Below are 15258 nucleotides of genomic sequence, written 5' to 3' on the forward strand. Positions count from 1 at the left end.
GGATAATCTGTCTGCTACTTCCTCATGTATCTCAAGGCCTTCGAATATACTCATTCTCCAAAGCTGAAAAGACATCTCTCTGCTTAAAATCATCCAGAGGCTTCTGATGTGATTTGGAGAAGGAACTAAAATCCTGAGTCCAGCTATCTTTTCCCCTCCATCTCATTCTGTCCTGTCATGCATAGCTTCTTTCTGTTTCTTGGAAACAGAAACTTGTGTGCTCTTCCTACACAGCCTGGAATACACATCAGGCTGATATCTACATGATTTATGGTGTCACATATTTCAGGTATCTCCTCAAATGTCATCTCAGCATGACAGTTTTCTCACTATCATACTTAAAATAGTCTTTCTGTCTTGTCAATCACTTTTTTTCTTCTATGCTTTATTTTTCTCCATAACACTATTACCATCAGACATGCCATTTACTTTACTCATTTATATCGTTATTTTGTCTTCCTCCTTCCCCCTGGCATATGCTACATTTGGGCAGGCAATATTGTCTGTTGTTTCATCACTGAATTTCCAGTTCCTAAAATAGTGTTTGTCAACATAGAGATTTTGAATGAACAGGTAGGTAGTAATAACAACTTATTCCTAGGTTCCTCTCAACTGCAAATATGTACATTATATACACACATACAAAGCTTTACATTACATTTTTAATCCTCTAACTTGCTGCTTTAGGAAATCGGGGACTTGATGACATAATAAAATTTCTTCTCGTTCAAAAGAAACAACCATTGTTTTAAAGTAAGCGATTCTCACAGATGGTCATGAGAAATTCATTAATCTGTCCTTCTACTTTAAATGGAACATGAATATTTAAAAGGTGAGAGACAATGTTGAACAATGTGTTGTCTTTAGCACATAGAATAAAAATCATTAGTTTAATTTCTATTCCACAGATTATGAAGAAAAACAAAGCTCACCTAAAGAGAAAATAGACAAAAACTATAAGTATCAATGTACTATTATAAGTCTCTATTACAAAGACAGGTTTGTAGGAAATAAAAAAGCACATAAAGCATGCCACAGGCTCATTACTTAAAATAAAATTTTATGGCAGAATTGGCCAGACAGACTTTTATACTATTAGATAATTAGGTAGTGATATTAGAGTTTTTTAAACAACTTTTTAAAATTATGAGAATATTCAAACATTAACAAAAATAGAAACTACAATATAATGAAACCTACTGTACCCAACACCCAGTTGTAACAATTATCAACAGCCTGCTGTACTATAGTCTGTTTGGATGTCTTTTGGGGATGCCAAAAATAAAAGCATTTTTTTTCTTACAAAAGACGGTAAAAAAGGGTCATATGTGTTTAAAATCTTCTCAAAATATATACTCATATTTTCAGAATACCTGGATCTACAATTCAAGAAGAGGTTAATTTTATTAGGTAGTTACTATTATTACTCACACTTGCAATGAATAAAGTGAGCATCGGGGATTTTTGGACACTTGGTCAAGGTTATACAATTAATAATTGAAAGAGTGGAGATATGGACTCATGTTTTCTGACTGTGCTCTAAAATTATCCCGGAATTAAATATGGCTATTTTAATAAGAATTTTATTGCTGATTTTTCTCATGGAATATTTTCTAATTAAATCTATATATTTCCTCAATTATTTTGTATTATTTGTTAAATCTGGACATTTATTACATTTACCTTTATATCATTTTTATTTATTGTGTGATTATTTTATATGTGATTATTATAATCTACTCAATGAGAAATCCTGTGTCTAATGTTGTATGCATTAACAAATGCAGAGATTAACAAGTAGTATATTTCAAAAATACTTCTGCCATACTAAATTATCATATTTGTTAAGCAAGTAATAACCCCAAAACCAACACATAAATATCTCTTCTTTGCATAGAAGATATCATTATCATAAGATAATTAAAGGAAATGTTTTTCTTTGAATAAATCTATTTATTTTTGTGAACTTGAATAATTCAAACTTTATTAAATAATTCAAACGTAAAGCTGTTGTAACTTTATTCTGAGCCTCGAGAGGAATGAGGCTATGCAGCCTGAGTCATATGGCATGCAACTGCACGACTTTTGTTTCTATAAATAACTAGGAAAACCAAACAGCACCAGAAATAAGACCCCCTCAGATCACTGCCCCTCCTCATGGAACAATAAAGCAATCTTCCTTGGAATGTAACCAATAGAATCTGTACTAATCTGTGACCAGTTGAATCACCGTAACATATGCACTAGCCTCACATGAAGACTTCTGTAAATCTGCTAAAGTTCCTCTTTCTCTGCTAATGTAAGTGAAACCTTAACTTTTCCATTTGGAGCATTGACCCTATTCCTTTAGAGTTGGTGTCTCTTTGGTGAATATCCTCAAGTTTTGTATTAATACTTAAATAAACACTACACTTTTCTGAATATCATTATTTAAGATTGACCTTTTGGGGACCACAAAGGAACCAGAAGCAAACCTCCAGCAATGTCCACCACTTCACCCACAGGGGTACCCTGGGAACCATCACCAATTACAGTTGTTTACCTGACCTTGCTAGTCAACGGAATCTCTGGTAAACTTCTCTTGTGTTCAAATCCTCGTGGCTTTGTTGAAGAATTCAGACGTTATTTGAACTACACACATTCTTAACTCAGCAGAGTAGGTATTAAAGCTCTACTGTAAGGTAGGAATTTTGTTTGTTGTTTTCTAGAGCTTTGCTAATCATGAATTTGTGATTTTTACTTTTCTCTGAGGGTAAGATTTTGTTTGAAATTACTAAGAGTTTTTACAAACTTTTCTTTCTTTCAAAATTTTGGTCATGGAGAAAACAGTTTCTCTGAAAAGAAAATGTAAATCTTTTTGGGTTAAGCAAAAAAAATAAATAAATAAATAAAAAAACAACCAACCAATAATCGTAATCCTTAAAACTGGCCAGGTTCTGAAGTTGGGTTTAGCTGACAAATCTAAACTTTCTTCTTGAGTGACCAAAATTAGAAAAGGCTCTCTATGAGGATGAGGTAAGTCTCAACGATAAGAGACACTGTTCCTCAGAGACACTGTTCCTCCCAGCTGAAAGGCATCTTAGGCGACTAAGGTCTCACAGGAGTGTGGAAGCTTATTGCTAGTGATGTGAAACTGTACTAACAGGGAATCTCTCAAGAACATTCAGGGAAGCTTGCTTAATCCGGTAAGGACACAGAATGCTTGATCACTGAGCGCCTAAAGCACCCAAATGTCTTGGGACTGAGGAGACATGTAAAACAGGTAGAATCAGCTCAATGGCGACACCTTGAGGAGCTATCCCACAAGCAACGCACTGGATCCAATACATCTCCCAAGGTCTTGTTGGTCATTCAAAAAAAAGTCTAAATTGTGGGAAATTGTACTCTCAAGTCTTCCTCCTTAAGAACATATCCATCACTAGAAATTCTTGCTGGATTCATGATTAATATTTATTGTGCCTTTTTGTGCAGCTATTTAGAAAAATAGTGTCATATACTTTGTGATGACCCCAAATTACAATGGCCAAAATGGGGTACGTTTGAAATATCTAAACTCGTTTATCTGTGCACTCAGAGAAAGCTGACTCTAAAGTAAAAATAAATAAATAAATAAATAACTGGGAGAACTATTTTCAGTGGTAGTTAGAACCTTTAAAAGAGTCTCTGATCAAGTCATTTTCTTTCAAGAGGAAAACAAAAGATTTTCAAAAAATTTCTAAATTAAAAACTGCTGAAATTTTGATGCCTTCTTCTGCTTTTCCTTCTCCTTTGTCAGAATTTTCTTGTTTGAACTTACCTCCTTCTCCCTGTCTACCTTTTCTGCTATTATGGCTTCATTTCAGAAATGCCATGTGTACAGTAGAGGAGAACCTGTCTTAGTTTATTAACCATGGTCAAAAGTAGAACTGAAAGGCATACTTAAAGAATTTCCAGATCCCCTTCAGGCTGCTATTGGATTTACTAAAGAATTTGCATTAAATATTCTCATTTGTGACCCCAGATTCTCTGATTCATGTAAATTGGTTCACCTGTTAGCATCAGAAAGCAAAGCCAATGATAGGATAGCAAAAGCAAATTAAAGAAATTACTTAGAGGACTTTCATAAATTTTGTGAAGCAGATTGTAAATGTATACACAATACTGCAGAAGCTTTATGGCATGCTATCCTGTTAGTTTTCCAAACAACAGTTGATACGAACAAAATACAACAATGCTGACAAAATCTTGATGATCATGTAATGGCATACTATGAAAGATTTGGAAAAAACTATTTAAACAATAGTCAGGCCTATCAGAAGAAAGTTATGCTAACCACCAAAATGATACTTTTCTTAACTCAAACATTACAGATGAATTAGATGAAGAATTAGCAATTATAAGAGAGTCTACACCCTAGTTGAGCTATCTCTCAAACTCAAGATCTAGTTTTTTTTTGATTAAATATTCTATACTTGAACACGGAAGAAAAGGAAGAGAAGGTTAAAAAGGAAGGAAAAGCAAATAAGATCATGAGTTTACAACCAAAGCAATTGTCTAACTAATTTGTAATACCTCAACAATCTAGTACATTCCAAAACTCACCCAATTCCCTGCATCACAACTACTGCAAAAATCTTGTTCATTTCAAAAGGGACGGTAGAAAACTGAAATGGAGAGAACAGCAACAAGCCAAAGAAAAAGAAGAATAAGAATGCTCTGAGAAAATCAAAGAAAACTGCTCTTTTATCTGAACTAATACCTTAGGGGAAAATGAAATTAACTTAAATGGGAGAACAAACACAAGCTCTCATTGACACTGGAGCTACATTATCAGTGACAAAAATCCACCTTATTACAATACCACGTTCCCTGGAGTAAAAAAAAAAAAAAAAAAAAAAAAAACAGTACCCGCTGAATCTAAAATAAACTTTGAAAAACAAATAAAATTAAAATTAAAACAAAAATATAAATGGTAGATATAATAAGTATTTCTATATCAGTATATAAACCTCAATCTACAATTTTTCAGTTGGGTCCCTTATAGAGAATACATGTTTTCCTCTTGGTCCCTCAACCCCCAGTCATTTAATAGGTAAAGACATTTTAGAATTATACAATACCCATATCTCTTTCTCACAAAAGGGGAAAAGATATTTATAATTAGAATATAAAGTAGAATTGTTACACTTAAATCCTCTCTGACCCTTAAAAAATACTCCAGAGGCCTTGGAAGGGATGAGACCTATAAATTCGCATTATATAAAAAGAGGCTTGATTATTCTCCGTACATGCGTATCCCATGTAACATTTCAATTCAGTGGTACCAAATCCTCCTATGTTTTTTATTGTCGTCCCATGTGAAGGTAAGTTCTTTACTGTGATCATTAATATTTTCAACTTGACTTGACTGAAGGATGCAAAGTATTGTTTCTGGGTGTATCTTGGTGTTTCTGGGTGTTGCCAGAAGAGATTAACATTTTCAGTCAGTGGACTCGGAGAGGAAGACCTGCCTTCTGGAAGACCTACCCATATTGTAGGTAGGCACCATCCAATTGGCTGCCAGCACTGCTAGAAAAAGCAGGCAGAAAAAGGTGAAAGATGCCAATTTGCTGAATCTTCCAGCCTTCATCTTTCTCCCGGGCTGAATGCTTCTCGCCCTTGAACATCAGACTCAAAACTCTTCAGCTTCTGGGCCCTTGAACTTACACTAGTGGTTTGCCAGGGGCTCTTGGGCCTTCAGTCACAGACTGAAGGCTGCACTGCCAGCTTCCTTACTTTTGAAGGTTTGGGACTCGGACTGGCTTCTTTGCTCCTCAGATGGCCTACTGTGAGACTCCATCTTGAGATCTCGTGAGTCAATTCTCCTTAATAAACTCCCTTTATATATACATCTATCCTATTCATTATTTCCCTCTGGAGAGCCCTGATTAATACATTTACCATAATAGATCTATTTAGTGCATTCTTTAGAATTCCTTCAGATAAAAATAATCAATTGATTTTCACATTCACTTGGGAAGTTAGACAATACATATGAACAGCTACACATTAGGGATATAGTGAGAGTCCAATTTATCTTTTACAAATATTAAAAATAGACATTTCAAGTGTCAAATTCCCTAAGAAATCCACCTTGATACACTATAGAGTTCATTTACTTTTCTTCTCTGCTCGGGGTTAAGCAGGACTCCATAGAGGATGGAATTTATTTATTGTGACAATTAGCTTCAACGGGACATGAGGTCTTGAGGAAAAAAACTCCAGGTTTGTCACAAACAAGTTAGGTGTTTAGGGCACTTAATACCAAAGGAAGGTCTTTTTATCAATCTGGATATAATAAAACGAATATTGGCTTTTCCTGCCTCTAAAACTAAGAAATAACTGAGAAGAATTTGAGAGCTGGTGAAACACTGGAGAAATTTTAATTTCAAACCTCATCCTAAAAACTCAAAGTTTATATACTCTTTTAAAACAAAATAGGCCAGGACTCGTGGAATGGACAGAGGAAAATCAGTTAACATTGGAAAAACTTAAAACAAGTCTTATAGATGCTTCACTATTAGGACATCCCACAAATAATATTTTATTTTCATTATTTGTTCATGAAAATCGGGGAGACATTTTAGGCATGCTGACTCAAACACATAGAGATCAAAATAGACCTGTAGAGTACTACAGTTAACAACTGGACCCTGTGGCTAAAAGATTGCCACCTTGCATGAAAGCAATAATTCTTCCCCATGAATAAAAGCAACTGAATAAATTGTGATGAAATCTCCCCTCACTGTCTTTATTCCACATTCTGAGGAAGCACTTCTAAACTCCCACCACGCTCAACACTCTTCAGTTAGTAGACTGGCTTCCTATAAAGTCCTTCTTTCTGCTCCCCTATTACACTCTTCAAATATAATAACCTAAATTTTACCACACTTCTACCCCTGCTTTCAGATGAAATGTGACATGATTACATAATCTTAACTGACCAGCTTCTCTCACCCAGGATGCACCTATTAGAAACTCCCTTTAGTAATGCTGATGTTTGGTTTACGGATGGATCTTACTTAAAGGATGAATCTGGAATTTAACATGCAAGTTATGCGGGAGTATCTTTGACTGAGGAAATAGAAAGTGCTTATCTTCTAGGAACAACCTCAGCTCAACAAGCAGAGTTAATAACATTAACTGGAGCCTGTCAATTGACAAAAGGAATAATTACTAATATTTATACAGATAGCAGATATGCTTTTGAAGTAGCTCATGACTTTGGGGCACTATGGAAACAAAGATGATTTTTAACCTCTTCCTATCAGCCCATAAAAAATGGACACCCTGTTTCAAAATTATTGGAAGCTATATTATTGCCAAAATCATTAGACATTGTTAGATTCCCGGCCATTAAAAGACAAACACCCTAGAAAGCAAAGAAAATCAATTAGCAAATAGCACAGCAAAAATAGCTGCCCTACATATATTTAAACAAGAAAATCAAGCCACTTTAGCTTCCAAGGAAGCACTTGATTTTGATTATTTAACTCAATCCAAAGCCCCAAAAAATAGAACAGGAAAATTGAGACCAAAAAGGGAGAAACAATTGAGAAACAAAGAGTTATCCTCTCAAACTGTGTGATGGTATGAACCAAGAGGTCTGCCCATACTTCCATCCCAATTACCATCATCTTTCTGAACGTGTGTGTGTAATTTAACTCATTGGAGGCTTGATGAGATGATTGCTTGGAGCAAACAGTATTACTGAAAACCTTCTCCATTTGTTGCTTATAAGGTGTATAATTGTTATCATATCTGCACAAAACATAATCCAGGGAAATCTTTACATCGTTTGCAAAGTCACTTTTCTTTATGGGATGACACTTTCAAAGTATGACAACTAGATTTTATTCAACTACTGCCATCACAAGAGTACAAATATGTCCTAGTGATGGCTTGTAGATTTTCTCATTGGGTAGAAGCATTTTGATGTGAAACAGCAACAGCCATAGTGTTAAGTAAAATTATCTTAGAAAAAAATTATTCTAATGTAAAGAATTTCCCTAAACTTTACACAACAGAAGTATTCATTTTACTAGACAAGTAATCTAGTCAGCATATGATATCTTGCCCATTCTTCAACATTTCTATTGTGCTTATCACCTCCAGTCATCTGAGTTAGTGGAAAACACAAATGGAACAATGAAAACTCAATTGACAGGCCCCAGTGTGTGTTGTTCCCCTCCCTGTCATGTGTTCTCATTGTTCAACTCCCACTTATGAGTGAGAACATGTGGTGTTTGTTTTTCTGTTCCTGTGTTAGTTTGCTAAGGATGATGGCTTCTAGATTCATCCATGTCCCTGCAAAGGACAGGATCTCGTTCCTTTTAATGGCTGCATAGTATTCCATTCCATGGTGTATATGTACCACATTTTCATTATCCAGTCTATCATTGATGGGCATTTGGGTTGGTTCATGTGTTTGCTATTGTAAATAATGCTGCAATAAACATACATATGCATGTGTCTTTGCAGTAGAATGATTTATATTCCTTTGGGTATATACCCAGTAGTGGGATTGCAGGGTCAAATGGTATTTCTGGATCTAGATCCTTGAGGAATCGCCACACTGTCTTCTACAATGATTGAACTAATTTATATTCCCATCAACAGTGTAAAAGCATTCCTATTTCTCCACAGCTTAACCACCATCAATTGTTTCTTGACTTTTTAAAAATTGCCATTCTGACTGGAATGAGATGGTATCTCATTGTGGTTTCAATTAGCATTTCTCTAATGATCAGTGATGTTAGGCTTTTTTTCATGTTTGTTGGCCACATAAATGTCTTCTTTTGATAAGTATCTGTTTATACCCTTTGCCCACTATTCGATGTGGTTATTTGTATTTTTCTTGTAAAATTGTTTAAGTGTCTTGTAGATTCTGGATATTAGACCATTGTCAGATGGGTAGATTGCAAAAATTTTCTTCCATTCTGTCAGTTGCCTGTTCACTCCGATGATACTTTCTTTTTCTGTGCAGAAGCTCTTGAGTTAGTTTTTGCATAGGTGTAAGTAAGAGCTGCAGTTTCAGTTTGCTGTATATGGCTAGCCAGTTTTCTCAGTATCATTTATCAATTGCTTGTTTTTGTTCAGTTTGTTGATGGGGATGGCATTGAATCTATAAATTACCTTGGGTAGTATGGCCATTTTCACGATATTGATTCTTCCTATCCATGAGCATGGAATGTTCCTCCATTTGTTTTGTGTCCTCTTTTGTTTCGTTGAACAGTGGTCTGTAGTTCTCCTTGAAGAGGTCCTTCACATCCCTTGTAAGTTGGATTCCTAGGTATTTTATTCTCTTCGAAGCAATTGTGAATGAGAGTTCACTCATGATTTGGCTCTCTGTTTGTCTGTTATTGGTGTATAAGAATGCTTGTGATTTTTGCACATTGATTTTTACCCTGAGACTTTGCTGAAGTTGCTTATCAGCTTAAGGAAATTTTGGGCTGAGACAATGGGGTTTTCTAAATATACAATCATGTCATCTGCAAACAGGGACAAATTGACTTCCTCTTTTCCTAATTGAATACCCTTTATTTCTTTCTCCTGCCTGATTGCCCTGGCCAGAACTTCCAACACTGTGTTGAATAGGAGTGGTGAGAGAAGGCAGTCTTGTGCCAGTTTTCAAAGGGAATGCTTCCAGTTTTTGCCCATTCAGTATGATATTGGCTGTGGGTTTGTCAAAAATAGCTCTTATTTTGAGATACGTCCCATCAATACCTAATTTGTTGAGAGTTTTTGGCATGAAGGGCTGTTGAATTTTGTCAAAGGCCTTCTCTGCATCCATTGAAATAATCATATGTTTTTTGTCTTTGGTTCTGTTTATATGCTGGATCATGTTTATTGATTTGCATATGTTGAACCAGCCTTGCATCCCAGGGATGAAGCCCACTTGATAAGAAGAGTCTGGGAGGCACAGCAGCTCCAGAAACAGCAGCTTCATTCACTGAGGCCCAGGGCTGGCCTCATGGCTGCTTTCAGAGGCTCTGGGAATTTAGCCAGACCAGCAAGCCCACTGCCAGTGCAGCAGGGGCCCAGAGGACAGCCTAGCACTTCTCTGGCTGGCTCAGGGACCCACATCCGAGGTATATGTCTAGGAGTGGACTTGCTGGATCATATGGTATCTCATTGGTTAATCTTTCAATAAAAAAAAAAAACAGTAGACTATTTTTCAAAGTGATCACACCATTTTATATTCCCATCAACAATGTATGAGAGTTTCCATTTTTCTACCTCCTTACCAATGCTTGTTATACTCTGTTTTGGATAATAGCCATCCTATTGAGTGAGAAGTACTATCTCATTTTGGTTTTGATTTGCATTTCTCTCCTGGCACATGACAATGAGCATCTTTTCATGTACTTATTGGCCATTTTTGTATTTTCTTTGGTGAAATGTGTATTTAGATGCTTTGTCCATTTTAAATTTGGTAACTTGACTTTTTATTATTGAGTTGTAAGAGTTTTTTATATATTCTAAGTAAAAGCTGCATATGTGATCTGCAAATATTTTTTCCAAGAATTGATTAGTAATGTAACCTGTGAGGCTGTGTATGTAGGAACCAAAAGATCTCTCTCCATGTTTCAGATTTAAGGGTAAGGTGCCTGTGACATTTTTTCCAACATATATCCTTTTGGGGTTTGGACAGGGTTTAATATATTATTGCAAGAAAATTAAAAGAATTAAATGAGCTAACATTTTACAGTAAAACATTTCCCTGTTGTTGTTTTATGTTTCTCTTTGGCCAAGTGCCTAAGCTTATGTCACACTTTGAAGAGTTTCTACATATGTCTAAAAACAGGGCAGTAAGTTTAGGGCTGAAGGTCACCTCATCTCAATTCAGAATGTGGATCTTGGCTTCTTCCTGAAATAAACTCAAACCTTACCGGTCAATGTTTGGTTGGGTCAGCAGCTAAGGCTTTCTCAAAGATGGCCTATTAGTGAAGAGGTCAGCCTGTTTACAATGATGAAAGCATAAATCTTGTCTTGAATAATTAATTCAATTATTCATAATGCATGGTAAAAGGGTGAAGCTCCAGGAAGACACAGCATTTCCCAGCAGCTCTCCCTGGCAGTGCTGATGTCAATAAGGAGGAGATGAAGTGCCGAGACTCATATAAATAATGGGAAAACAACAAAAATCCTTAAGAAAACAGCACTATTCACTTAGCAACAACGTGCTTGCAACCCAGTCATTCTGTTCTTAAAAGTTCACCAGCAGGATCTCATTGTTCTAAAATGGAAATTCCAATAGTAAGAAATAGATGCCTTTTTGAAAATAGTGTCTTTTGAAAAGTAGTACAACCTCAGTAAAATCCCAACATATAATTGAAAGTAAAAAGAAGGTATGCTTACAGTAACAAAGGAATGACCTTTGGGTGCCTGTGTATTGTTTTAAGAAGAAAGAAAAAAAAGGAATATAGTGTTGTATATCTCTCAATCTGCCTTCTGATTAATTTTAGGTAAGTCCAGTTGATCAAAGAACAAATATGAGAATGACATACTGTATTTTATTTTTCAGTCTCTTGATAGATGGACAGATAGATGAAAATAACAAAACAGTGTAAGAATCCTTATCTGTTTCCTTTTTATTAATTGATGCAAAAATTTTTAGAAAAAATCAAAATAGGAAGTGAAGGAAAGATGGAAGAGGAGAGAGGAGTGTGAGAGGGATTAAGTTGGGGAGGCAGTCAATGAATAAAAAAATGTTAGAAATAGGCAGTGAAAGAAAAACTAAAATATTTGCAGATGTGCCATGTATTTGAATCTTCAAAAGAACTTTTTGGAGTAGATCTTATTGAAACATTTCAGATACAAGGCTCAAGTTCAGAGAGGTTAAGTAACTTGATTTAAGTTCACAGCTAATAAGTACATGGGTCTCGTTGTCCCATGAGGGAGACTCAGGGTAGACTCTGTAAGCACCAATCCAGGTGGAATGCAACAAGCATTGATTTTCCTAAGTGCTATATGGCCGATGGCCTTTAGTACTTGCTGAGGTTTCACATTGAGACAATCAGAAATACACTCCCCACAGGACCTCTTCCGTACAGTAAACATGTTTTCTGTATTGATCTGCTCTCTTCAGTATTTTTAAACCATACCCTAATTTCTATATCTGCCTGCCCCATAAATTTCTGTCTTTAATGACTTTCAAACTGTGGGACATTCAAATGTGATAAATCAGTGGATATGAATGTAAATGTGTATGTATTTATGTGTATACACACATAGTGTGTGTGTGTGTGTGTGTGTGTGTGTGTATGTGTGGTGTTGTTGGATGGGGAAATCCCTCTAATATCAACTTTCTTGGCCATTGTGCAGAATTTTCCAGAGGAAACAAAGCATAGTCGATAAGAATATAAATTCTGGATTATTACTTCTTGTGTGTCAATCCCTCTCCACCATTATTAACTATGTAATCAGGTCAATTATTTAACCTCCCGGCATTCAGTTTGCTCACCCACAGAGGAACATGAACGAAGAAGATTAGTGAATGTCTTAGAATAATGCTGTGTGTGTAACAAGAACTATTTTGTGTTGGCTAGTTCTACTCCATGATGAATTGCAATGAATCACTAACTTATGTACTCAACTGTACTCTGGATTTCCTCAATCTCTTCTCCACACTACAGTCAGTGAGACCCTCTCTTTAGGTAAAAATCACTCTTCAAGATAAGGCTGTAAATGGACTGTAAAGCTCTGCATTGTCATAGTTAAGATCAATCTAATTTGACTAATTTGTGATTAGGATCACAGTCTCTCATTCATTTCACCACAGCCCATCTGATTTTTCTCTATTTCTTTAGTGCTCATATCAGTCAGGGTTTTTCAGAGAAACAAAACCAATAAGTGGGGGGAGGAGAGATATTATGAGCAATTGGCTTATTCATTTGATTATGGAGGCTGAGAGTCCCATGATATGCCATCTGCAAGCTGGAGGTCTGGGAAAATTAGTGGTATAGTTCCAGTCCAACACTGAAGACCTGAGAAACAAGGAGGTAAATACGTAAGTCATGTTCCAAATCTGAGGGCTTGACATTGAAGAACAGCCAATGTTCAAGGGCAAGAGAAGATGGATATTCTATCTTAAGAAGAGAAAATGAGTTTATTCTTCCTTTCTCTCTATGCACTATTTGGACTCTCCATGGATGGATGATACTGGCCCACATTGGTGAGGATGATCTTTTTTTACTCAGTCTACTGATTTTCATGCTAACCTTTTCTGGAAACAGCCTCACAGCCACATCCAAAAATAATTTTTTTTTCAGCTATCTGGGCATCCTTTAGCCCAGTCAAGTTGACACATAAACCTAACCATCACCGTGCTGCTTTATACGTATCTTTGCTCTTCCCTAAAAGCTCTTCTCTTTCTAATTACATAGTAATATTCTGCTGGCCTTTCGGAGTTCAAGAGTACTTTCCTCAGGGAAAACTTTATATTTTTAATAGATAAAATTTATCCTTCCTATTTTTAATAGCACCTTGTATTTCTTCTACATAAAATGTTCACTGTTGAAATTTTACGGTTTTTAAACTCAATGAGTTACATAATGGCTACCGCTCTCATTAGACTAAAAGATCCATGAGGCCAAGGACTATATTTTTTTGTGTTCACCAGTGTATCCTGGAATCCTAGTGATATGCATTCAGTAAATAATTGTCAAATAAAAGAAAGAGAGAAGGAAGAAAAAAGAAGAGAAAAAAGAAGATTGTGTAAGTTAGGCAAGGGAATTTGATTTTGTAGTTGAGACATTGAGGGTTCATAACAGGACTGATTTAAAAACCTTATGGCAGAGCAGATATGGTTGCAGTATAGAATACAGCATGAGAAATCTTGGTATTGGGACTTGAGAAGAAGAGAGTAACTGAGAAAAGAAAAGTCAAGATGAGGGTAGAGAGACCCCAAAATGAAATTCACTGACATCAGAGTTTGAACTGATAGCAACATATACACCAGTTAACACAGATGAATAAGATAAAATAAGTTGCAATATTTTCTTGGATGACCCCTACAAATAAAATTCAGACTTTAATTTTCTTGCCAGGATCTCTAAAGTCCAGCCAAGGCCCCTTTGCTAGCCTTTTTTCAAAGGTAACTTTGCTACCTTTCACCTTGACCTTGAACAGCTCAGTCATTCTGAGGTGGGAGCAGGTTGGAATACAGGTATACCCCATTGAATTTGTGCTTTGCTTTATTGCACTTCTCAGATATTGTGTTCTTTACAAATTGAAGGTTTGTGGCAATCCTGCATCAGGCAAGTCTATTGCTGCCAATTTCCAACAGCATGTGTTCACTTCATGTCTCTGAGTCATATTTTGATACTTCTTGCACTATTTCAAACTTCATTATTTTTACATCTTTTACAGTAATTTGTGATCAGAGATCTTTGAGGTTACTATTGTTATTGTTTTGGGGCACTATGAAACACACCCATATAAGAAAGTGAGCTTAATTTGTTAAATGTTGTGTGTGTTCTGGATGCACCATTGACCAGCCATCTGCCTATCTCCCTCTCCTTGGACCTCTCTATTCTCTGAGACATAACAATATTGAAATTAGGTCAGTTAATAACCCTACAATTGCCTCTAAGTGTTCAAGTAAATGAAAGAGTCACAGGTCTCTCATTTTAAATTAAAAGCCTGACATAATTAAGCTTAGTGAGAAAGGCATGTTGAAAGCTGAGGCAGGTTGAAAGCTAGCCCTCTTGTACCAAATTGTGAACGCAAAGTTTAGCCAAATTGTGAATTCAAATGAAAAATACTTGAATGAAATTAAATGTGCTACTTCAGTGAACACAGGCATAATAAGAAAGCAAAACAGCCTTGTTGCTGATCTGGAGAAAGTTTGGGTTGTCTGGATTAAAAAAAAATCAAACCAGCCACAACATACACTTAAGCCAAAACCTAATCTAGAGAAAGACTCCTTCTTCAATTCTATAAAGGCTGAGAGAGGCGGAGAGGCTACAGAAGAAAAGTTTGAAGCTAGTAGAGATTGGTTCATGAGATTTAAGGAAAGAAGTCACTTCTATAACATAAAAGTGCAAGGTCAAGCAGCAAGTGTTGATGTAGAAGTGATAGTAGGTTATCCAGAAGATCTAGCTAAGATAATTGATGAAGGTGGCTACACTAAGCAACAGATTTTCAAAGTAGGTTAAAGAGCCTTCTATTGGAAGAAGATACCATCTAGACCTTTTATAACTAGAAAGGAGAAGTCAATGCCTGGTTTCTTAGCTT

Source organism: Hylobates moloch, unplaced genomic scaffold (assembly GCF_009828535.3).
Source record: "Hylobates moloch isolate HMO894 unplaced genomic scaffold, HMol_V3 SCAFFOLD_5, whole genome shotgun sequence".
Lineage (NCBI taxonomy): Eukaryota > Metazoa > Chordata > Mammalia > Primates > Hylobatidae > Hylobates > Hylobates moloch.